Source organism: Corvus moneduloides, chromosome 4, assembly GCF_009650955.1.
Source record: "Corvus moneduloides isolate bCorMon1 chromosome 4, bCorMon1.pri, whole genome shotgun sequence".
NCBI classification, from domain to species: Eukaryota; Metazoa; Chordata; class Aves; order Passeriformes; family Corvidae; genus Corvus; species Corvus moneduloides.
This window is the reverse complement of record NC_045479.1, coordinates 53,040,230-53,063,555: the sequence shown is the minus strand read 5'-3', so window position 1 is coordinate 53,063,555 and position 23,326 is coordinate 53,040,230. Positions and strand designations below refer to the sequence as shown.

Below are 23,326 nucleotides of genomic sequence, written 5' to 3'. Positions count from 1 at the left end.
TTAATGTCTTTGTCAGTAACATGAACAGGGTGATCAAGGGCACCCTCAGTTTGCACACAACACCAAGCTGAGCAGGAGTGTTAATATCCTGGAGGGTAGAAAGGCTCTGTAGAGGGATATGGACAGGCTTGACTGATGGCCAAGGCCAAGTATATGAGGTTCAACAAGGTGAAGCGCAATTGGGTCGCAGCAACCCTATGCAGCGCTAGAGTCTGGGGGCAGAGTGGCTGGAAAGTGGCCCTGTGGAAAAGGACCTGGGGGTGCTGGTCAACAACAGCTGAACATGAGCCAGCATGTGCTCAGAGGGCCAATGGCATCCTGGCTTGGATCAGAAATTGTTATCCTTGGCCAACAGGACAAGGGCAGTGATAATCCCCCAGTACTTGGCACTGGTGAAGCTGCACTTCAAATCTTGTGTTCAGTTTTGGTCCCCTCACTGCAAGAAACACAATGAAGTGCTGGAGGATGTCCAGAGAAGGACAGCTAAACTGATGAAGGATCTGGAGAACAAGTCTGATTAGGAGTGGATGAGGGAACTGAGATTGCTGAGCCTGGAGAAAAGGAAAATGAGCAGGGACTTTATTGCTCTCTACAGTTACCTCAAAAATTTCTTCATGGAAAGGGTTGTCAAGAACTAGAATAGGCTGCCTGAGGAAGTGGTTGAGTCACCATCCCTGGAGATATTTATAAGATATCTTATAAATGTGGCACTTAGGGGTGTGGTTTAATGCTGGACTTCGGTCAGTGCTGAGTTAACAGTGGAACTCAATAACCGCCAATGGTCTTTTCCAAACGGATTCCATGATTCTATCATTTGTTCATAATCTTCCCTAAAACTACATATGGAGTGCTCTAGTTTTTGCTATTCCTTGAATGTGATACCTGCAAGCAGACCCCAGGGACCACCGTTTCCTGATCCCAGTGTCTGCATGCCATGGGATGGTGTGAGTGACCGAAGAAGGGCAGACGGGACCAGCCATATCACAGCTCCATAAAGAGCCTTTTAAAGTGGTTCAGCATGAAAAGAGCTTCAACAGCTACATGCCACCTCCATGACCAGTCAAACCCCCATCAGATGTATAGGAACGGACAGAAGGAGTCCCTGTGTACAGAGCTATGATGGTCAAGGGCATTTGTGTATCCTAACAATGCAGACCAAGAGGTCAAAAACGTCCATATCTCCATGTGGGAATTGTGAAGTGTAAAAGAAGGAAACCCTGGATTTCCTCATCTTGTCAAGTATGACTGTTGTCATTTAAGTATTAAATTTGAAACAAATACAGGAAACAAGTACAAAGAATTATTTTTGTTATTTTTGTTGCCACATTTGTCTCCAAATCTGCAGAGCTATTTGAATTAAATAGGAAAGAAGTAGCTCCCTGAGTCTTGGAAATAATAACAGCAAGTTTCCTATGGGCCTGCGTCTCATCCTTGAATGAGGTCCAAACTAAGATTTCCCAAGGCTAAGGCATGTACAGAAGACCTCTCCTGCACTGGTGCTCCAGCTTGCAGCATGACTCCCGTTTTTCTTGCCTTTTACTCAGCAGGTTGTTTCCATCAATCAGTAGACCTGAGACGGCTTCTGAAACCTGAGCCACTCTCAAGCGTCTGGCTGATATTTGCTGTCAGGGAAGGACAGGCAATCGCACAGACAAACAGACAGGGTTTTGCTCATATCTGTATGGTCAGCAAGGGCTTGAATGTCACTCCTACAATGGGAAATGCTGAAAAATCTGTTTACTGACTGTAACCCACCATCATCAGTAGCTCTGCTAGAGGGTGCATTTAGCAGCTGTCCCAGCCGTGCCACAGTGCAGCCCTGCAGCCCTGTTGGGGTAGGTGCCCCCCAGCACCTGACTGCAGCCTGGCAGCGCTGTGCCGCAGCCCTGCCCTCAGGGTCCCCTCGCAGAGCACAGCCAGCAGCATCACCCAGCAAGCACTGCTCTTCCTGACCACCTGCCAGATCTCAGCAACACCACATGCAAAACAAAAGGTGATTTATCTGCCTAAAATAGATTATAGGACAAAGGGTAAAACTAAACAGATAGCTTTTCATATTTGGCCTTACATCCATCTCTTTTCTTAAGCCAAATATTATCTCAGCCTGCAGGCTCGGGAGTGGAGGCCAATCTGACACGTGTTTGAAATGCCTCTTTGTCCACGTGTTTCTAGACGGATTTTTCCTTTGGGGAGTGGCTGCTAATGCAGGTACTGCCCACCTCCTCCTTAATACATACTTACCCTTTTTGCAAAGGTTAGCATCCCCTTGGACCCTCAGCTCTGTGCAGCTCAGCCTTGCCAGATCTGCAGTGAACCCTCTCCCTTACTTTCATTGTTTTTCTGGGTCTTATTTCACTTCACTTAAACATTTCCCTTTTTTCTTATCTGCACTCAGAATATGAAGCAAACTAAGGCATAATTTGTGAGGAATTTTTTCCCACTAATCTCTTTGTTCTATCCATTCAAAAATACCATAACTTCTCAATTAAATGTTAATAAAAATATCAGTATGTAAGAGTAAAATATGCATATGCTGTCCACATGTATTTAGGTTATATATGTATGTAGGTAAAACCTTTGCTATAGTAAAAAAATAGAGCTGAACACATTTAAAATAGAGTGGAAGGGTGGAAGAAACAACTGACTAAAGTGGTAAAGAACAACAAATTTGAAATATTGTTTGTTTTACTTGATATTGCAGTTTCACTTGATAGTTGGGAAATGGAGATCACAGGAGAGGTGCAACAATTGCCATGAGTCAGCAGCTGTTGATTCCCAGCATCTGACAAAGGATGCCTGTGTGTGTATATATATAATTCTGACGGAGAGGAGAATGACACCAGGATTTGCAGTCTAGCTCCTGCCAACCTTCTTCTGTGCCATACTAAACTTCTGCTAAAAATAAAAGCCCAGAGCAGCCTTGCTCTGTTGCCCTGAGCTCAGGGGGTGAGCATCTACATCAGGAGCCTTCCCAGGTCCTGCTCCTTCTTGGCAGCCAAGCCTCATCCCCAGCCACGCAGAAAATGTTCTGGGGGACAGAAGGAATGATGGGCTGCATCAGAAGAGGGGAAATTATAAGGAGACACATTTGGGTAAATAATTCAGAGAGATGCTTGTGCTTTGGTTTTATTTGAATTAAAAAGGAAACCAGGTCCTTCGTAGGAATTTGAGGGAGAGTGCTGTATTTTATGTAAAGCAGCATTTGCTTAGAGGTGGAGAGAAAGCTCAGCTGTCCCCAGCTTCTTATTACGTATCTAATAATAATAGTTTTATTTCAAATTTTATTCCTGATAAATACAATTCAGTTTCCAATGCATCAAGAAAGAAATGTCTCAGGAAATCCCAACAGGTATGTGGGTTGAAACTTGAATAAAATGTAGTACGTTCTCAGATACAGAACTGATCTGATTTGGGATTTATTTTCAAACTATTGACAAAATAATTTGAATGCATATTTCCTAATTAATTACCAAGTAGTTATTAACATCAGTGTTTAAAGACTTTAAGAAAAAGAAGAAGTCCTAATATATATTAAAACCCAGGTTTTATGCCATGTCACAAATGCATTTGAAACAATAAATATCTAAAAAACTCACGTTGTTTAACAACTTGGGTAGCATAACAATTCTATCCAGAATATGCATTTATTAACAAAATTACTTTTAAGAGTTTTAGAAAAAAAAAATTCAACACTGCCTACAGAATAACTTCTTCTGCTTCACAGCTAGGAAAAAAAGGGTGAGAAGGAGTATGGGAATAATTTAGTATTACTCTGACTTTTAATAACCATTTTTAAAATAAATGCTGTCAGGTTAATTAGACGTGTGGACTGTGGGTTTCATTTCAAGGTCATACATGTATCTAGAACTGAATTTTGCTCCTGAGTCCAATTTATTTAAAGTTCATGTGAAGTAAGAGGGTTTATCAGAGTTCCAAGTCGCATCATTGCCTAAAAATGCAAACAGGCACTTAACTGTTAAAAGCAGTTGAACTGATTTGGCCTCGTAGGACTAAGGGTTCATATCTGTAAAATTATGCAAATATTTAATTCTAATTTATTGGTTATTTCAGTGCAATGAGGCATCTAGATATCATTGGGCATAAGACTGATGGCACTGAACCAGGTCTACTACTTTTGAAAGTATTAGGTAGTTCATTAAGCCCTTATGAACTTTCATAGAGCTGTCCCTTCAAGGGTTAAAGGATTAGGTCCCTCTCTTGCCTTTCTGAACACGATTAATCATAAATACTACATGTTTGATTTTATGGCTAGATAAACTACAAGTAAAACATACCTTGAACATATCTGGTTAACCATGAGACAGAATAAGCTGCCTCTCCCAGTTTTCTGTTTGGACAGGGACAAGTTGGGGGTGCTGGTACTGATTGTTAGATGCCTTTTTGTCAACGCTTATTACCAACACCTTTTTGGGGAACAGCACCCTGTTGTGGCAGGCTTTTGGTGAAGTCTGGCTGAAGCTAAGGATGCTCAGATCCCCTCTGCCAGAAAAGTATTTGGTCCCTGTTGCCAGCACTCAGCCTCCAATCCAGAGTCATATCCACCTCCCTCAACCTGCCGGACCAAATCCAACATAACCCATGTATTTTGTTCAGAGACAACTGCAAACACAACCCCCAAATGCCAAAGAACACACACACAGAACACACACACACACAAATATATATATATATACAAACTCTTTCAAGTAGGAGTGTCTCTGAAAAACATTTGCACAACCTACGTGTGAGTGGCACTTCTGCTATGCAGGAAAGGACAGTGGGTGTGCACAGCTTTAGTGTGAAAAAAAGGTCATACCTGTGTATACCAGGGCAGTTACAAATCAGTCAACACCAATGTGAAGTTTGGGCGAGCAATCTGACCTCATCAGGAGAAAGATCAGGGGTTTAACAGTGTTACAAGGAAATTTTGCAATATGGTTAGAGGTTCTGTCCAAGGAACAGCTGATGCTTACTCTTAGTCTAACACAAATCATGAGAAATTCAAGACAACCCCCCTTCACTTTCCTTATGTTTTCTAAAGAACCCAAAAATCCACTTAAGACTGAACCTCCTACATCAATGCCTCTGCATTTCCACAAACGTTTAATTCCATAGGTAAATGTAAGGAGCCTGCCCCTCAGTAACATTCTCTGGATCTATCCAGTGGTTTGGCCAAACTTAGTTTCTAGGTATTCTTGCAAGGAGCTCCTGAGAACACATTTGGCATGCTGGGCCTTTGCACTCTGGGACCTTACTCTGGTGATGGTCATTTACAATAAAAAGATAGAAGATGTGTTTAAACCTCGAAGCCTGAAAACATTTATAAGCTTATGACACTCAGAACATAGTTTTGCAGAAATAAATGCTTTATTAACAACTCTCACAAAATCAGCTGTGGTGTCTCAGCTCTTTGGACATCTATCAAACAGAGAAAAGTCGGGTCTGAGGATACAAGTTACCAGGTCTGAGATACTGATGTCTGAAGAGACACTTTACTCAAAGTTTTCCTCCTTTTTTTCTGTGATATTGCCATTATTTTGGCACTAGTTTAGAAAAAAATGTGTGGATTCACTTTTTTTATGAACACAGATTAATTTTCCTTGTCACACTAAAGAGAGTTGGTAACCCAATCACACAGGAAGAGAATAAGGAACAGACCTTGCCCCAGTGAAACAGAGGAATGAAGCTATATTTAAAGTGCAAGGAAGAAGAAATGGAATTTATTGTTCAGCTTCATGCAGAGAGGTGGCTGACTCATAGGCCTGTGCGACTGACGGTACTTTCAGGCAACAGCAGGAGATAAATGAATAAGGAGAAAAAAAATGTCAATTTATATTGACTAAAGAGGAAGCTAAAGAACAGCCATGACTTCCCACATACTTCTGCATGGCACCTTTCTTCTGCTTCTATTGTATAGCCAGAAAGCAGAAGCTGAGGCCTGTGGCTAAGTCACATCTCATCAATTTTCATGTATTTTCTCATATGATAAGGAAGCAAGCAGTATCATTAAAAAACCTCAGGAGAGCAAGTTACTTCTTCATATTGAAATAGAAGACTTTTAACTGCACTAATAAGTACTTTTGAATGCTAATAGAAAATAATAAGACAGCAGTTAAGAAAAAACTTTTTTTTGTGAAAAATAAGTCTGCTTTTCTCTCTCTGTGTGTGTGTGTATGTGTGCATACAGAAGTGACAGTCAGAAACACACTGCTCACAAAATGCACCTCACATTTTAGACTCATTTTCTCAAGCCCGTGCTGTTACTTGGGTAAGAAGGGAGGGTAACAGTAATCTACTGATAAAACCAAGAATCTTGGTTTTTTGAAATTATTCAGTCCTTTTCTTTGTTGAACATTCACGTTCATGAAATCTTGCGAAAAGCTTGCTTGTCAGCTAGTAGAAATATCATAAATATAAATATTTGCAGAAGTGTTCACTTTGGTCATGCCCCCTGGCCTTTTAAAAGCTCTCTGTGTAGGAGAACTGAAAGAGGAAGGATTCTAAAAAGTGCTGAAGATGAAACAGGGATGGAGGAACAGAGAACCAGCACCCAGACCCCACTGGCAGTGCACACCTTCGCTACACCACCCTACAACAGATAGCAAACAGGTCATGTTCCTGGCACCGCCAGACTGCCTGGGCTCAGCAGCCCTTTGCTCCAAAGAGGCATTCCCCACCGCAATCAGTGGTGGGGAAAAAGCCTCCTCAAGCCTCTGACACAAGCCCTTTCTAATAACCATCCTTCTAAAGTATGAACTTCCTTTCCAGTTTTTTTTTCTTCTTTGCAATGTTTTTTTCTCAATCCTTTCTGCTTTCTGTCTGATTGAGACTCCATCTTCACCAGGCAGATCACCTTAACCCTTCTACATTTAGCTTAGCGCAGCAAGATAAAAACTTACCCCAAACAATCAGATCTAGGTTAAAAAGAAAAAAACAACAAGTTTTCCATGAATTGTAGAGAGGAAAATAAGAGCAAAAACGCAAATGTTTTTCCTGGCTTGAAGGCCACAGTTTGGATCATGTACTCCTAAGGCTATCCAGATACAGAAGCTGTATTTTCCTGCCTTTGCTATGCCTTCCTCCTTTCCCTTCCTAACAGAGGGCTTTATTTTGATTTACAAGGAAGTATGATTCAATTTTAACTGTGAAATACAAAAGAAATTGTCTCAAATTAATACTTTCTTTTTTTTCACAGAAGAAGCATTAATTATGACTTTAAAGAATACCAAGAGAGGTTATTTCCTCTAAAATATGGTATAATATAAAAAACATGGTATTATAGAATTGAAATATTTAGAAATATGGTGTACTGATGTTTTTAATAAGATTTAACTCAAATTCAATTAAACACTCCTTTAAAAATCTTAATTTCAAAGCTTTTTCTGTTTCCTTTTTCCCTTCCCTCTATTTACCTCCTCTTTGTTACCATTTTAGTAAAAACGAAATGCCATTTTACTTCTTACATAACTAGTAAAATCCAAGGGCCTTGCCACATAAGCTCGACTCCAGATTTCAAGGAAGTAGTACAGTCATTTTCCATGAAATGTCGTGCCTCATCTTTAAAATAATTTTTGTTTTTCAAGGATAGGCGGCATATGCATGTGGGGAACTCCCATAAGGAACAGGAGAATCAACGTGCATGACGTAGGCTGGAACACATCCTCAGGCTTGCAGCTTGCCTAAACAAATGAGGTACGGAGTCATCAGACTGCTGTGAGTCACCAAGAATCCCACACTAATCCAACTTGAATTGAAGGATATCTTTTGACACCCACTGGGATGGTGACATGCTCCAGGTGGTGAATAACTTGCTCCCTCCGGAACGTGGGATTACCACACGGATGACACTGTATCACCTGGCCAGGGTGTGAGCGCGGAACTACCTTGGGACAATGATTTGCTTCCCGGGTCAGAGGTGGAGTCATGCTTTGACACGGGCTGCTCATATTAGGGTTTCTACATTTCAGAAGAGTTTGTCAGGCAATAAAAATGCTTGAAAGCATTTCAGTTATTCACACTGCTGTTCGTACCCATGTGAAGGGAAGCAGTCTTGGCTTACACTCTCAAATAAGTCTTACAAGACTGCCTGAGAGATGTAGGAGGCTACATGTTTTGACTTTCAGTAGGAATCACTCACACAACTCATTTGAATGAAAGGTTGGGTTTTCCACCTTAAATAAAGACTAGGACTTCCATGATAAAACACAACATTACACCTCTATTCTTAGTAAAATAAAACATAGTCTCATCATGTGTTGTACTAGTAATGATGCACATGGTCAAGTTTGTCCAACATTTTTGCATCATTACACATTATTTTTAGGGTACTTGAACCCCAAATAAAAGCAGGGAGACACTCTATGCTCTTTTGCTCCCCTGCACTTTTTTGGGGTGACCACAGAGGAAGCAGCTACCAAGTGAGTGTGAGGGGAAGCAGACAGGGCAAACAACCAGGGCAAACAACCAGAAGATTCATGGAGAAGGTCGGGGCAAAGGCCAGGGCCTCCAGAGGGACCAGTGGAGATGAGCAAAGTGGAGCCAAGCATGGGGGCAGACAACTGCCAAGGGATTGCCCCTTTTCCCATTTCCTACTCTTTCAGCATCTGACTTCAAGATAATTTTATAAACAAAGTACTGCACAAACCATAGATATTTTTCTTTCCCTTTTATGTTTTCACCCATATAAGGTGAAAAGAATAATAAACCACAGTTACTATCTCAAAAGGTCATCTTCTGAAATGGCTCTAAAAAGAATCTTGTGAATGGGTCAGATGCGTTCTCAGCCACACACTGGCAGCCCCACTCTTCCTAAATTTCAGTTGTATCTGTGCAGATCACCAATCTTCAGTACACTTCCACAGATATAAAGGTTTGAAATTTGTTAATAATTGTTTTTATGGTACACAGAAAGAATGAGAAACCCACTCAGATGGAGCACCATGACTTGCTGAAGAGCTGGCAGTGACCATATGCACTAAAAGGCTATTTCTGTCACACAAATTAGCAAATACGTCCCTGAATTCAGGCAGGATGTGTCCTAGTCTTGTGCAGAGGGCCAACACAAGGACCATATGTCATTTAAATGCCATTTAAATGCTATTTTAAAGGCATTAGTAGGACTTCTCTGCTCCTTCACTCTTTCCATGTGGATTAATTTGGTAAATGTCATTTTGATACCGTTTTCAAAGGAAAATTGTACTTTAAATTGAGGAAGTGGCACCATCTGGTGGGTGAAAATTAAAGTGTAACTCCTTTAGCAAGTGCAGTTGTTTTTCACTTTTCTTTCAATTCCCTGCCCGCCCCCCCCCCCCCGCTTTGTTTTTTGGGTTTTTTTAGGTTCTCATAATTCTACAGAGTAGCCCTCTGAGTCTGAAAAATAATCATTGTTTCAGAAGACTTTAGCGCAAAACTGAGATCTATTATGCAAAAAATGCACACTATTATGATTACCTACCATGCTATACAGATTTCTAACACATTGGCTAATGTCACAGAAAGATTTTTGAAAAATCCTTTTGAGGTCAGCTCCATAAAATTAGAAAAAAAACATGTTCATCAAGAAAATAATGCTACATTTGCAGTGGCAATGTGTTATTCCAAGGAGTCAAAATTCTTCATATCCACATACAGATTTGTTTACAGATTTAAGCCTATAATTTAAGCTTCAATTAAATTATCCAAACTAGATTTAAGAATAATGTGTGGATTTGCCTTTACTCACGTGTTTTCAGGACCATTAGTAAAGTTCCTAAGAGTTTAAAGATAATAATATAGCTATATAGCAATTTACTTAAAAACAGATACCCTTGCCTTCACTCTTAGAATTTACAAATCGCAGAATTTTTTTTTTTAATACCTAAATTTCTTCTTTTAAAGGACTAGTCAGAATTGTCAGCAATCTACTGTGAAGATAGAAAAAAAGGATACTGTGGAAGCTGAGTGTTACCAGATTGTTTAATACGCAAACAGCTGCACAGCTAAGAGTAAATGTGTAGTGCTCAAGCTCATTTAAAGGAGTGCTCATAATTGCTGTCAGTCACCTCAGTGGGATTCACCTCTCTTTAGATATCACCAGTGCAAATGTCTATACCTGAGCAGGTCACCAAAGCTTGTTTTGAAGTATATAGGGAGTAAGAGTTGCTTTTAAGGTGCAGTTCATCTCATCCTGTACCAGACATCAGAAGTAGATCAGCTGACTCATACTTATTTCTCTTCTTTGGTTATAAAGGGAAAATAATGTGATTAGCATAGGTGCAGATAACTCCTGCAGTGATCTGCACACAGTCAAATGAATCCTACCCCTTGTGCCTCACAGAAGGAACATTATCAAGATTTGTTGAGCCCTGTGGATATTTAATTCAGAACTCCAAATTACTTTAAACAGAGAATCTTAAATACATATTTCAAGAACAAGCTCTAAAAATAAAAAACAAATTAAGAGCCATTAAAAAAGCTTTATATAGGGCTACACATGCTGTGTCAGGAGGTTGGCATGATCCTCTGTGGTGAACCTACAAGGGGAACTGTATATTATACCACCAGTTGCTTTGCATTTAGAGGCACTTTCAGTTCATTTTGCCTTTGCTAAGCGTATGTAGAAAGCAACATTTAACAAAAGTTAATGGGTGAAGTAACAATAAGTGCTGTTTTTAATCACTGAAATACAACAGCACCATTTAAAAATGAAGCAGCAAAAGAATATAAAGAGATATACATATAGATATATAGATATCTATATACATATATATATGTATAAAGTTGTAAAGGCAAATCATAAGACAATGCTTCCACAAAAACTTATTTAGCAAGACCATAATTACCTAGAAAGGAGGCAACACAGATTAAAAGTGTTTATTGCAAACCAGCCCAATTACACAACTGTTGAGAAAAGATACCAGAACTTTGTGCAAAAAAAACATAATTTGGCAAGATAAACTTTGTAATTACATGTCCAGTGTTTAAGGAAAGTACAATTCCTAGCCCAGCACAAAGCCCTCTAAGAATTAAGGAGTTTGCCTGGGCTCTCTGGCTCCATGTTTGTATGGAAGCAATTGCACAGACCAAAACCATTATGGAAATACTGCCTTAGGCAAGGCAAGAACCTGGTTGACCCTTTGGCCAGTTATTGAACTGAAGCTCTTTTGATGTTAGAAGCAGTCTGGCTCATCTAAATGCCAGCCACTCCACCCACCTTTTCATCTCCTGCTGTGCTTCTTCAGTTGAAAATGTCACCAAGATTACAAACTGTTCCTGCACTATCATGGGCCTGACAGCAAGTGTGATGCCTTTCCCCAAATCTCTGTTCCTGCCATTGGCATCCCATCCTCACAGAATTAAGGGCATAACTTCAGTGGAAAATCCTCTGAACATTAAACTTTGCCTCATCAATTTGAACACAATTTCGAGTGAGCCTGAGAGAACCCAGAGCCTTTTCTGTAACTGCAGAAGGCATTGCCACCATCAGTTGGTATAATGATTGCCATGCTAATTGTCACATTCTCTACACTTCCTTGATGTGCCTGTACTAGAATGAGCAACACCTTATTATAGTTTCTCTTTCTCAGTATTTTTGTTGGGACAAAGTGACAGAGCAGTAGAAACACTGGAAACAAACATATTATTATGAAAGGGAAGCCATCAGAAGATTTATCCAGATTTATTTCATCAAGATTTATCAATCAAGAATGATTTTTGTAAACATTCTAATATGGCACAAAAAAAGCAGAATAATTTGAAATTTCTTCATTAAATAATCATACATTTAAAAAATCTTAATGATCAAGTCTCTGTATCTTCACTGTCTGTAATTAAACTCAAGAGAGGCGTAAGACTTCTTGCTAACAAACTAAAAAGAGATTTCATAGAATAATTTAGAATTTTAAGTCAGCGGTGGCTGAAAAGAGAATACAAAAGAGTTGAGTACTGAGCCATGGCTGGTTTTGGGTCTGGAAATATTCCCACACCTTTTCTTAGTAAAAACCTCATCTACCTTGCTGCAGGTAAGACTACACACTGGAGAACCAGCCATGTTTGCAGTGCCTTTGAATTCCCATACATCTGTTGAACTCAACATGCACCCACTACAATCTCTTTGATTCATTGTAAATGTTTACCATAGGAAGAGATTTACATTTAGAGGCTAACTGCTTACAAAACTCGCAAATACATCAGGACTTTGAGAGTGGGAGGTTTTCCACATGACTTTGGATTCAAATCATCTTGCATGACCAGCAGTTAATTCAAAAATCAATGTGAAGAAGCAGAGCTATTCAAAACTTTCCAATAAAATGCATCTTGGAAATCCTGCCTGTCCTGAGGCCCCGGGCTATAAAACCTCATGCAGACAGAAAAGCCACATTAAAAGTTCAATTATAGCCTTTGCTGCTGTAGAAGTTCCAGTATAAAATGCATTGGAAAGGCCAAAGACAAATGATGCTCTACAAGACTGTTGAATGTAAATGGTTCTTCTCTCACGAGAGTTTTCCTCTACCCAAGTGGTCAGGTTGCATCCTTGTTGGAATAGAACTGCAGGATAAAAAAAATCTGTGACTCTATACGAACAAATAATGCACACACACATATATATATATAAAATACATACATACATATACACACATGAATGCTCCCATCTCTGCAATACATGGCAATTTTAATGAAACCAACTGTAAATAACTGTGCTGCTCTCTGGATTGTGGGCTGCCATGAGACATAGAGTGATAGAGACCTGTAAAGTGCATGTTTTGCTGGAGGGAGGGAGGTTACAGCTGGTGGGAAATTATTGCTAATCTTAGAGAGTATATTATGGTTGATTAACTTTATGGACTGCATTGGTTAATTGATGGTTTTGTTTCCAAATACTTGGAATCTCTGATTCCTGGCTCAGAAGAATGTGTTTAAACACAGCTCACTTGTGTAGATTGTTTACTGGGTTTTGTTCATTTGCTTGTTCAAACTTTTGGCATAACTTTAGCTATTCAGTTTTACTGAGAGAAAAACATATGTACAGCAAAGCACAGACTTTGATCTTTTATTAGTGGCTGCTTTTGAGGAAGAAGATAAAGTTAGAGCAGCTGATCACTAGCAGTAAACAGTAATTTGCTTTAAATTAACAAACAAGAAATAGCATGTAGAAGTGGATGTTGACAAAAATTATTGCTACAAGACAGAAAATGTTAATAGTAACACTCTTGAACAGTGGCAGGGCCTCACTGCATTTCTCTTTCGGCACTCCTGTCTTCTGAGAAGCACAGTGCTGAGCTGCATGGGGTTTGTGTCCACACACGTAGCTTGCAACCACCTTGCAATGCCCTTCCCCAGGAAGCTACTACCAGTGCCAGATCTTAAGCAATCTAGAGGTTGTGATAGCAGAAGGCTGAAAACAAGATATAACTTGCACAGCACCATGTGCCTGACCTGATGTCACAAAGGATTATACTGGGAGTGGTGGTTTTTAAGCTCACATAGCTGTGTAGGCTTTGAGAACCGCTCTGAGAATTGCCACCATCAAGAAGCATCTGTGTCCAAAAACCTCACCATGAGCCCAGCCCAGCAACCAGGGGCAGCTTCACAAAATTGTGATCACACACTGGCATTTATGAGTGCTCGGATTCAAGGAGAACAGGGATGCTACAAACTCCCAAAACACCTGCTGGTGATGCCTTCTCTGTTGTTCCAGAAAGCTGTCCAACATCTTTACATATCCTCTTTTTAGAATTCTTCCTTTGCATCATTACAATATCATCTGTGATCTCCCTAGTTTTCTCTTTCATGTGTATGCTCAGCATTCCAAGTGGGTTGACTGGCATTACACTTGCCAATTACTTTAGATATGGGAAACAGTTATTTCCCCTATGCATTATTTTTTTTGTGACAAGAGTGGTGTTTGAATTTTTTAATAATTTTGAACACATTTACATTTTCCACTTATAGGTTACCCAGAGGTTATAAGGGTAAAAACTCAAAATGAAGCCAAACTAATAGTTATGGGAGACAAAGTTGATGAAACCACAAAGTAAGTTTAGAGGACATTATTTTTTTGTAAATCTTGGACATTCAGAATACAGGCCAGGAAGTATTGTGATAGGTATTTTCATTTTACTAAAATACTTGTTTCAAGTGATATTTGCAAGAGCAATATCCAGCTCTAATGAGATATTGAAATAAACCCAACCATTTTTATTTACGTGGCCATTGCTTTATTCCTGTGGGAAAACATCATTTAGGTAATTGCTGCTGGCTGATGGGCTCTGCACCATTAGATATCCTGTCCTCCTGATGGAATACTACAGGTGTTCCAGCCACGCAGTTCCCAACCATATAGGTTCTCACAGCTACATAAACTCTCTACAAGCCATTCTCTGAGATACTGCACCTTAGTGCCCCCACACCCAGTGAAGGAAATTCATCCCTCAGCGTTTATAGAAGTGTATTGTTTAATAGGATTGCATTTAAATTTCTATAAAGGTTGTCAATCCAATGCTTATGACTCACAATGGAAAATTCCTCCCAGAGAGACTTTATTTAACCACTGACTTCTAGATTCAGAGAATAAGCAGTGTACTGCAAAGAGAGGTTATAAACTTTTCTTTCTTTTAAATTAACCAGCAATCAGTTCTGGCTTCAGAAGTTTTATTACTTTTTATTAAATGCAGTAGAGATTGTCTGTTATTGGAAAATGCTAAATAGAATGAAAAAGCTTTTTGACAAAACCCATTACACATATTTTATCATGTGTTTTCTATTCAAAGCAATTTCACTGCTGTAGACAAAACAGAGACTTAAATTAATATTTGACAGATTTGTTTAGAAGCTACTCTTCTTCAACAGACCCCAAAACATTATTAGTTTTAGACAACCTCAGACAGAAGGATTTAAAACTCCTTCCATAGCAGTGATTGGGTTTATTATTACTTTTTAGACAGCAAGATATCTAAAAGACAAAGATGAACAGAAACACTAAAGGGATTTTCTGAATTATTGAGTCCTGTCCTTTGGTGTTAAAAGCAGCACTGTATAGAATCACTTTGTCTTGAGCTCCAGCTTTAAAGCAGTGTAATCTTTTTGTCTCCACTTAATTCTGTTGGAGATATGTTACAGACTGTCCTCATAATTAGGAATCTGTAAATGTCTCTAGAAGTGTATCTTATTATATTCTAAACACTTTTCTGGAACTAACATCACCCTTTACTTTAAAAAATATATATTTCCTCCCTGTTGCTTATAAAGTCCTTCAGCGCCTGAAAAATGACAATGCAGTCACTGTTGATTGATAAGAAACTACAATTTCTGTTCTGTAGGAACAGAAATTATATCAAGTCAACAGAAATTATACCTATTCATTGATCACGAAGTATACTGTACTTGAATTGTTACATCTTTTCTTTGGTCTTCTGCCATTTTGTTTTACCAAGATACCTCATCTCCTCTTTCCTATTCTCCCAGACATGCTATCTGTCCTCTGAACCTGTCCCAATCTAAATAATTCTTCCAGGAAATAGGCAGAGAGAATCATACACATTATTCCTAATTAGTGCTTTAGGGCCTTGCACAATGGCACTGATGCCTCCCCAGCTTTAGAGGGAATCTCTCACCAGGAGTGCCAGGGACCTGCATTCACCTTTCCAAGGCAACATTGCCAGGGCAACTCCCAACCACTCCCATATCTCCCCTTCAGTCATGCTCAACTCAGACACTTAAGCACAGCTGCTTTTACTACTCAGTTTCATCTCATTTCTGAAACTCATCCTCAAAGCCACTGTGCTCTTTCTGTCTAATGTTCTAATCCTCCTCATATCTGAACACAATAAATAATGGATAAAAACAGCTCATACTGCAAAATTAAGCAGAATGCAGGTTATGGGTTGCATCATATTTGAAGTAAACCACAAATGGTTATAGACTTTGGCAAATACCCTGTATATTCAAGAACAATTGAGTGAGTTATTATTTCATTTTAAAAAAACCCAACAGTGTAAATATGAATTGATTTTTGTCTTCTCTTATGAAAGTTTAGAGTTCATGCTTTTGTTTTAGTCCATCTTCTTTATACTATTCCTTAGACAAACACTGGGTTATTTCAGCGTGAAGGAAGTCTCTGCATGACACAGGCCTGGGTAATATTCTCTTTTCAGCCTTGACCTTGCACATGGAAAGAGCCAGAGAAAGGAGAAGTATAGATTCAGTGCAGCAGTTGAATACACCTAAACCTGCTCTGGAGATTGGAACTATGATTCAGTTATACTTGAACAGAGATTTTGGGTTACAGAACACCATAAAGCTTAAAAGACCATTCATATTCCCACAGAGTTATGCTACATTTAGAACAATGAGTTATGCTATATATATAACTATATAGAAAAGCAGGTTAATTCATTTCCTGTTACATGTTGCTAATCTAGATGACATTCAAAAGCAGAACAGAATATCTAAAGGCTGCCTCTTCTGCCACTAAATGTTTCTCATGTTTTCTTGTTCTTATCGTTCTAATTAGTAGAAATAAAACCACCTATCAAAAATAATAGTCATAATGTATCTTCATGGGAATAATCTTATATTGCCTATATGTGAAATATACCTCAGCCTACTGCAATGTGTAGGCAGAGTCAAAATAGCATAAAAATCTTACAGAGCTTTATTCCATCTGAATTGAACAAATTACTTTCTACCACAGTTAAAAATGGCTTAGCTTTTAGAAGTTTAGTGAAAAATTAAACCCCCCCACCTTAAGCAAACACTGCAGGCTATGCTTATGGAAAATTATCCTCACGTTAATCAGCTGTACATGCTGACAAACTTGTTCTTTTCTGGTTGCCTAGCTGTGTACCAACCTCCTCTGGCTCCCCGCCATGACCTCTGCTATAGCAGTAGCAAGTATGTTCTCAGAAAGCCTTATTAGCTGTGCTGTAGTTTTCTAGTTATTGAACAGCAACTCATTGTACTTTAATTTTTGTGAGAGTATTTTAAATAAAAATGCTTCATTTCATCTTTTAAATAGACACAAGAAAATTCAAGGTCAAGAAAGCTAACTGGACAAAACAGGTCAGCGTTACATGTTATGCTGTTGCAGCAAACACTACAAAACCAAATTTACATTTCAAAATGGTAGGTCTGAAGCTGTCTCATATATACACATATAATTTTAACACATGTAATGATAGGCTTGGAGAACTATGACATCTACAAAGAAAACTTACACATCTTCCAACATTTACTGTCACAAAGTAAAAACTGAACTAAATTTCACTACTTCAGGCTGTAGCACACAGAATCAGTATTTATTAAAGACTGGTTAGTTTTAGGAGGGGGACTGCTGTGGATGTTCTTCAAGTTTAACATTTCCTCCCTCCAGATCAGCCACTGGGTTCTCATACATGTTTAAAAGGCAGTTGGGTACCAAAACTATACGGGGCTTCAAGCAATGCTATGCTACACATATACCAGTATTTTAGTTATAAAAGAAAAAATCAGGTAAGTTTGCTCTTATTGGACAACTTCTCCTTCAGGCAGAGTTGGTGACCATGAGCAAAGTATATATCCACATAATGCAATGACGTAATTTGTATGTGCAATCCTAACATACCATGGGAAGAGTCCTTAATTGAAAGTAATAATAGGGTCCTCACGAATATACCAATTAAAATAACTTGGTTGTCTGTGCTAAATTCCAGATAGTCCTAAGGTCTTAATGAAATTTAACTGTCTTTACTTACTAGAATGCAAGTAAAAAAAAAAAAGAAGTACTTTTAGACTTAATTCTCTCAGAGATGAAACAACTGGACAGACTACAGATTTTCTTACTGATGGATCATATGCACTAAGCAACATAGTTTTGAATAAACAATTAATTAATAGTTTTCATCCATCTTCTCAAGCCAGTTTGAAGCATGTTCAATTTTATTTTGATTATATGTTAGAACTCCTACAGCATACATTTGTTAAGATTTTAGATTTTTAAGGTATATTATCTTTTTCCTATAAAAACAATATAATTCACTGTACCAGTTGCTCTAGTTGGCCTGCAGCTTATATAAGTAACCTCCCCAAACACAAAAATCAGGCTGATCAAGATATGCATGTTCTCAATCTTGCTTTATGAGGTGGAGCCATGCACCTGCAAGAACACTGATGCATAAAGACTGTTCTCTTTTCCCCCTCCCCCCCAAATATTTGCATCAACTGGCAAAACCCACACAGAAGCAAGACAATTAAAGAAGTACCAGAGAGAGTATGATGCAACAGAGAAGCACCAGGTCTGGACTCAAATCTGCCCTTTGACAGGATCTCAGTCTTTGGCCTCCAGGAGAGCAGCAGCAGCAGAGCAGGACTGGCAGGCCACGGCCAGCCCTGACACACCACAGGGCTGCAGTAAGGAATTGCTGGTGTGAGCCCCAGCACAACCTCAACAGAGAACAAAGGTGTAGTTCATGCCTATTCCTTAAGGTTGTTATGTGCCAGAGAGAGAATTAAAGAAAAAAAAGAAAATCTAAAAAAAAAAGAAATAAAAACTATGTAAAAGTTATTAAGTCATCCATCAGGATCCAAAAAGCAATTGTTGCTGAGTGGCATTACATATTTGCCAGTTGCTCATTGACCTGTTGGGAGTAAACTATTGACCTCAAGGCAGATTTTAGAGGGCAACTATGTACTTTGTTCTTAGCACTTACAGTAAAAAGGGTGGATTTTGAATGCACTTGCCTGTGCTTCCCTCCTCTCAGTAAGATGAGGCTTCCTGGTCAGAACCATGCTGATCAGGGTGGGAGGTCAGTCACGCTGCAAATAAGAACTGACGTTTCAAAGCCAGAGCAAGATTTTTGTTGTTAAGGAAATGTGCTCTAACAACGGATTTGCAGATCACAGTAAGGAAAGAACATGTTTTTTATTTGCTTTTTTTTAACTGGTGAAGTTCTTGAGCTCCATGGTGGCTGACTAATGGCTGAAGGGGGGTTTCATTATACTGAATTCAAAAATTGTCAGGAAACTTACAGGAAGGAATAAATATTCCTTGTAATACCTGTGAATAAAACAAGACTGACTTACTTACTCCACTCATGGTCATTGCTGAGTGTAAAACTCAAGAAGTCATACCTCTGCTGAGGTATAAACCAAGCAAAGAGAATAAAAAGAGTGTTTCAACCAACCGTGCGCCATACAATTTTGAAGACAAGCTCTAATGCAAGGCTAGATGCTACCTGGACTGGGGAAAGAAAAATGTTTTCCTCTAATTTGCAGAGCACCTACAGAACTGTTGCACAGTTGCTGTAGGCAATGATGAATAAGTAAGAGGAGAGAAAGGATGCCTCAAATTCCAGCATGTCCATCTTCCTCACAGTCTTGAAAAGGAGAGCGATACAGTCTGATGCTTCAGGCCACAAAGGAATTGCTGAGGAGCTCTTGAAAAGAGCGACATCTCCCCATAACTCAAAAGTACAATTCTATATCCAAAGCAAAATCAGTATTATCCTTTGTTGAGTAAAATGGAAGGGCACAAATTACTTTTCAAGTAAGCAGTATGATGTCCAAAATGAGGGCTAGAAAAGATTCAGCAAACAAAAAGATATATACAATGGGCACTACAGGAAGAGAAAAGTTCTAGCTGGCACCTAAGACAGGATTCGTGCAAGAAATGAAAGAACTTACTGTCCCACAGCACTGGTTCTCAGGCTGCAGTCTGCTCACTCTTGCGGCAAGGACACACTGCTGCACAGCCTGCCCACCAAGGGGGAAGCTTCTTCCTACATCTGCATGGAATCAGCAGAGGCTTTACTGACCAATTAATATAAAACTTAATTGTCATCTTTTGTTGCTAATTCATGTCCTTCTGTTATTGAAACCTACAGCATACAAATTCAATACAGAGTAAATAAAACACCATAGGTTTGATCCTCTTTCTCCCAGAGTATTCCTCACCTGAAACAGATAATGCAAAATCTCTGAGAAAGGAAATGCAGTGACTGAATCTGAAACCAACCCTACATGATTCAGTTACCTCCAGAGGGGGTACCTCTCAGGGCTGTGATTCCTAAACTTTTAAAGGCTCAGAACACAGAGAGTAGAAGTGAACGAGGTTATTATCAGTGAAATAACTAATATGTTATTTGACATCAATTCAGTAACAGTGCAAATCCAATCCTCTTCAATGGAATCTCTTGAGAAAAATGCGATTTACTCAAAAAAGAGAACTTGTGTCTTTACAGCTGCAAACCCACTTCCAACCACAAAGACACTTCCTTATTTTCAGTTACCACAAGCGGTTTTGCAGTGAGCAGACTGGTATTTTCTACAGGCCCAACCAAAAAGGGTATTGAGGGAAAGACGCTTTTCTTCCCTTTTCTTCATTCCCAGGCTGCCCTGTTGACATACCCCTCCTGTGTGGTCACAGTAATCACAGCTCTCACTCCTGAGCTCCCCCGGCCATGCTCTTGTGGTCGCTACAGCGAGGTTTGCCCTTGTCCCAGACCATTCCACTTGTCACTGTGAATGTCATGAGATGGAAGAGATGGTAGGAATTTTTTTTTTCCCTATGGAAAGGCATATTCTCTGTTACCCTTGCTTGTTCTTTGGTGTAATCAACTGTCTCTTCATTTTATGGAAAACAAGAAAACCAAACCATGACCTAAAATCAGGACTGTGACAAGATCAAGATTTGGGAAACGCAGTGATGATACTAAAAAAAAAAATAAATCCTTGGATAACTATTTCTTTTTTCATTTATATAGTTCAGTCATTAATAAAATCTTGAATTATGATTCATAGCACTAGAAAAATGAACTTTAGATAGAAAGTTTTCCTCACATTCTTACTCCATTTTCAATTGTAGAATGTTACTTCTGAAATTGTGTGAATATTTAAACTGTGAAACTCAAAGTATGAACTACTACTGTAGAGGTTCACATTTAAAGACAAAATTCGATTTTCTGTCAAAGGTAACTGACAAGGATAATAAAATCTATTTATTGAATAAGTATTTATAATACAGATCTTTAAAATCATGACAATTGCTTATATTGATACAGATTATGCAATTTCCAATGTATTTTAGTACCCAGGTGCTATGAGCTGGTATCCTGAAATGGAAAAATATGAAAGAAGAACATACTCCCAAGAAGATCATAGACATCAGCAATGGGTATCACAATTTGAACCCTAAGGAGCACAGTGAAAAATTCAGAGGACTGCCTCCAATAAACAGCAATTCCCCTAAGTCAGCAAGAGCAGTCCAATTCCTTTAAAATACAGACAGGTAACTCTACTTGGTGGCTTTCCTTGAGAGAACTTTGCTTCAAACTGAGTGTTGTATGCAGAAATAGCAGGGTTTTGCTGAAATTACTGCAAACATAAATATCAAAGGCAAAGATCTATTTTTCAGTGGATCCCTTGGATGTATTGACAAATACTGGTATTTCCCTTTCCCTTCAGGACTTGCTGCTTAGCCATGACACAAAAACAGAAACAGCTTTTGCATAATTAATGAAACACAGGGGCTGAAAATAGACCTCTTTTCTTCCCTTTCCTGGCTACCCTTATTAAAAAAAAGCAAACAAAATCCTAAGAATAGAGCCTGAAGATTAAAAGGCCCTTAAGAATAGGTACCAGCCTGCTGGTCTGAAAGGAACAGTATGAAGCAAAATGCATCACCTGTAACACCCAGGCAATATGGCAAGATCTACACAGGAACAATCATCAAAAATTTTTAGAGAGAAAAAATAATCAAGGAATACAAGTGATTAAAAGATGAGGACAGTACCCATTGAAGGCATACTATATTTTTGGTTATTTACACCACCAGCAAGAGAGGCATGTAAATTTCCTCAAAATCGCTTCGGCTATACAATAATTGTTTGGTTTATGTAGTACAAAAACCCCAAACAAACAAACAAACCTCAAAAAAACCAAAACCCACAAGAAACCTCACCAAAAATCCCACAAAATACCTTCTTGCAAAGTGCTGCCAAGTGTTTCATCTTTTTACGTATATTTGCAATGAAAGAAATGCTGCCAATATTCTATAGCTAAAATATTTCCCATTCTGCTAAAAATACACACATACTTACACAGAAAGTGTATATTTTACAGGAAGTGCGTAAAACTGAAGAACCTAGGATTGCTGAGAAGTACTTTGGAAGCACTTGGTTCCTACTGGTTTTCCTTTACACTGAGACTCACGCCACTTCTGAGAGACCTGCAGATTTAGGAATCCTGCATATGCATGCATTTTAAACTATTTTTATGGTGTAAAATCAGGATTTTCTTCCATATTCTTCCTTGCTTACACTTTTGGACACAGTTACAAGCTCTTAAGTACAGGCAAAAGGGCCTGCAAGTAGAGCAGAAGGGGCTGCCATCTGTCCTCGCCTGATCTTCATATAAAGACTTGTGTTCCCAGGTTTTCCTCCAGTCTTCCCTAGTTCCTTTCCTTTTGTACTTCTTCAGTTCTCCTCCACAATGCACAGTAAACTACAATGCAGGGATTGCTTTAGCACCTTCCACATGGACAATTAATTTATCAGAGGATGAGACACCAACACACTCTCCACCTAAAACCACAGAAAACTAGCAAGGTGCTCACTTTGATATGTTTTTCACCTTTGCACGTGAGAAACACGAACATTTCTTTTGTGCAGCTGAAAGCTGGGTATAAGCAGCAGTGCTCTGGGTCTTTGGGTTTTGAAAGGTCTTCAACCTTCATCGCAGCTAGTTGCCTTCACATGGAGAGAAGCAGGGGGAAGAAAAATCTAGCTGACAAAGGCTGTTGATTGTATACCTGATTTCTCCTAAGCAGCTGGCCTCTGGAGAGCCTGAAATATCTACTATTTTGAGGTGTTTCACCTCAGACTGTGGCAGGCAATGTTTGGCCGGGTTTGCCCGGCCTCCCCGCTGACTGAGAACAGTGACACCCCGGCTGGGCAATCTGCGCGGCCAACAAGCTTCCTTTCTGCTACAAAACGAGAAAAGACTTTTTGAGTTACAAATTACATCGGGTTCTACTGACAGCTGAAGGGCTTCCAGCACACGCTGGTTCCCGCATCCCCGCGGGCGGCTCGGATACCCCGCGCTCAGGCGATGTTGTCGGGGCCCCTTCGCGCTCCGGGCGATTCCCCCACAGACCCGGGCTCCCCACGACCTCGGCCCGCAGCACCGGGCGGCACCGCCCCTCGCGGCGCTCCAGCGGTTCCCACGGCTCCGGGACAGCGGCCGCGTCCCTACGGCAGCGACCGCTTCTCCTTTTCGTCATCTTGTCTTTTTTTTTCCTTCGTGCTCTGATCATCCTTCCCCTCCTCCTCTCGCCCCCGCTGGCCGCCCCTGCCCAGCACCGCCCGGCCCGGCAGGT

At 39.6% G+C, this 23,326-nt stretch overlaps 1 long non-coding RNA gene across 1 annotated transcript; it reads right to left on the bottom strand.

Annotated features, from left to right (window-relative positions):
* Positions 1 to 10,837: 10,837 nt before the first annotated feature.
* Positions 10,838 to 23,316, bottom strand: LOC116442662. Its single transcript, XR_004239614.1, has 2 exons — positions 19,636 to 23,316; positions 10,838 to 12,525 (listed from the first exon to the last, which is right to left on the bottom strand). It is a non-coding gene; the product is annotated as an uncharacterized LOC116442662 (long non-coding RNA).
* Between the last annotated feature and the right edge of the window lie 10 nt (positions 23,317 to 23,326).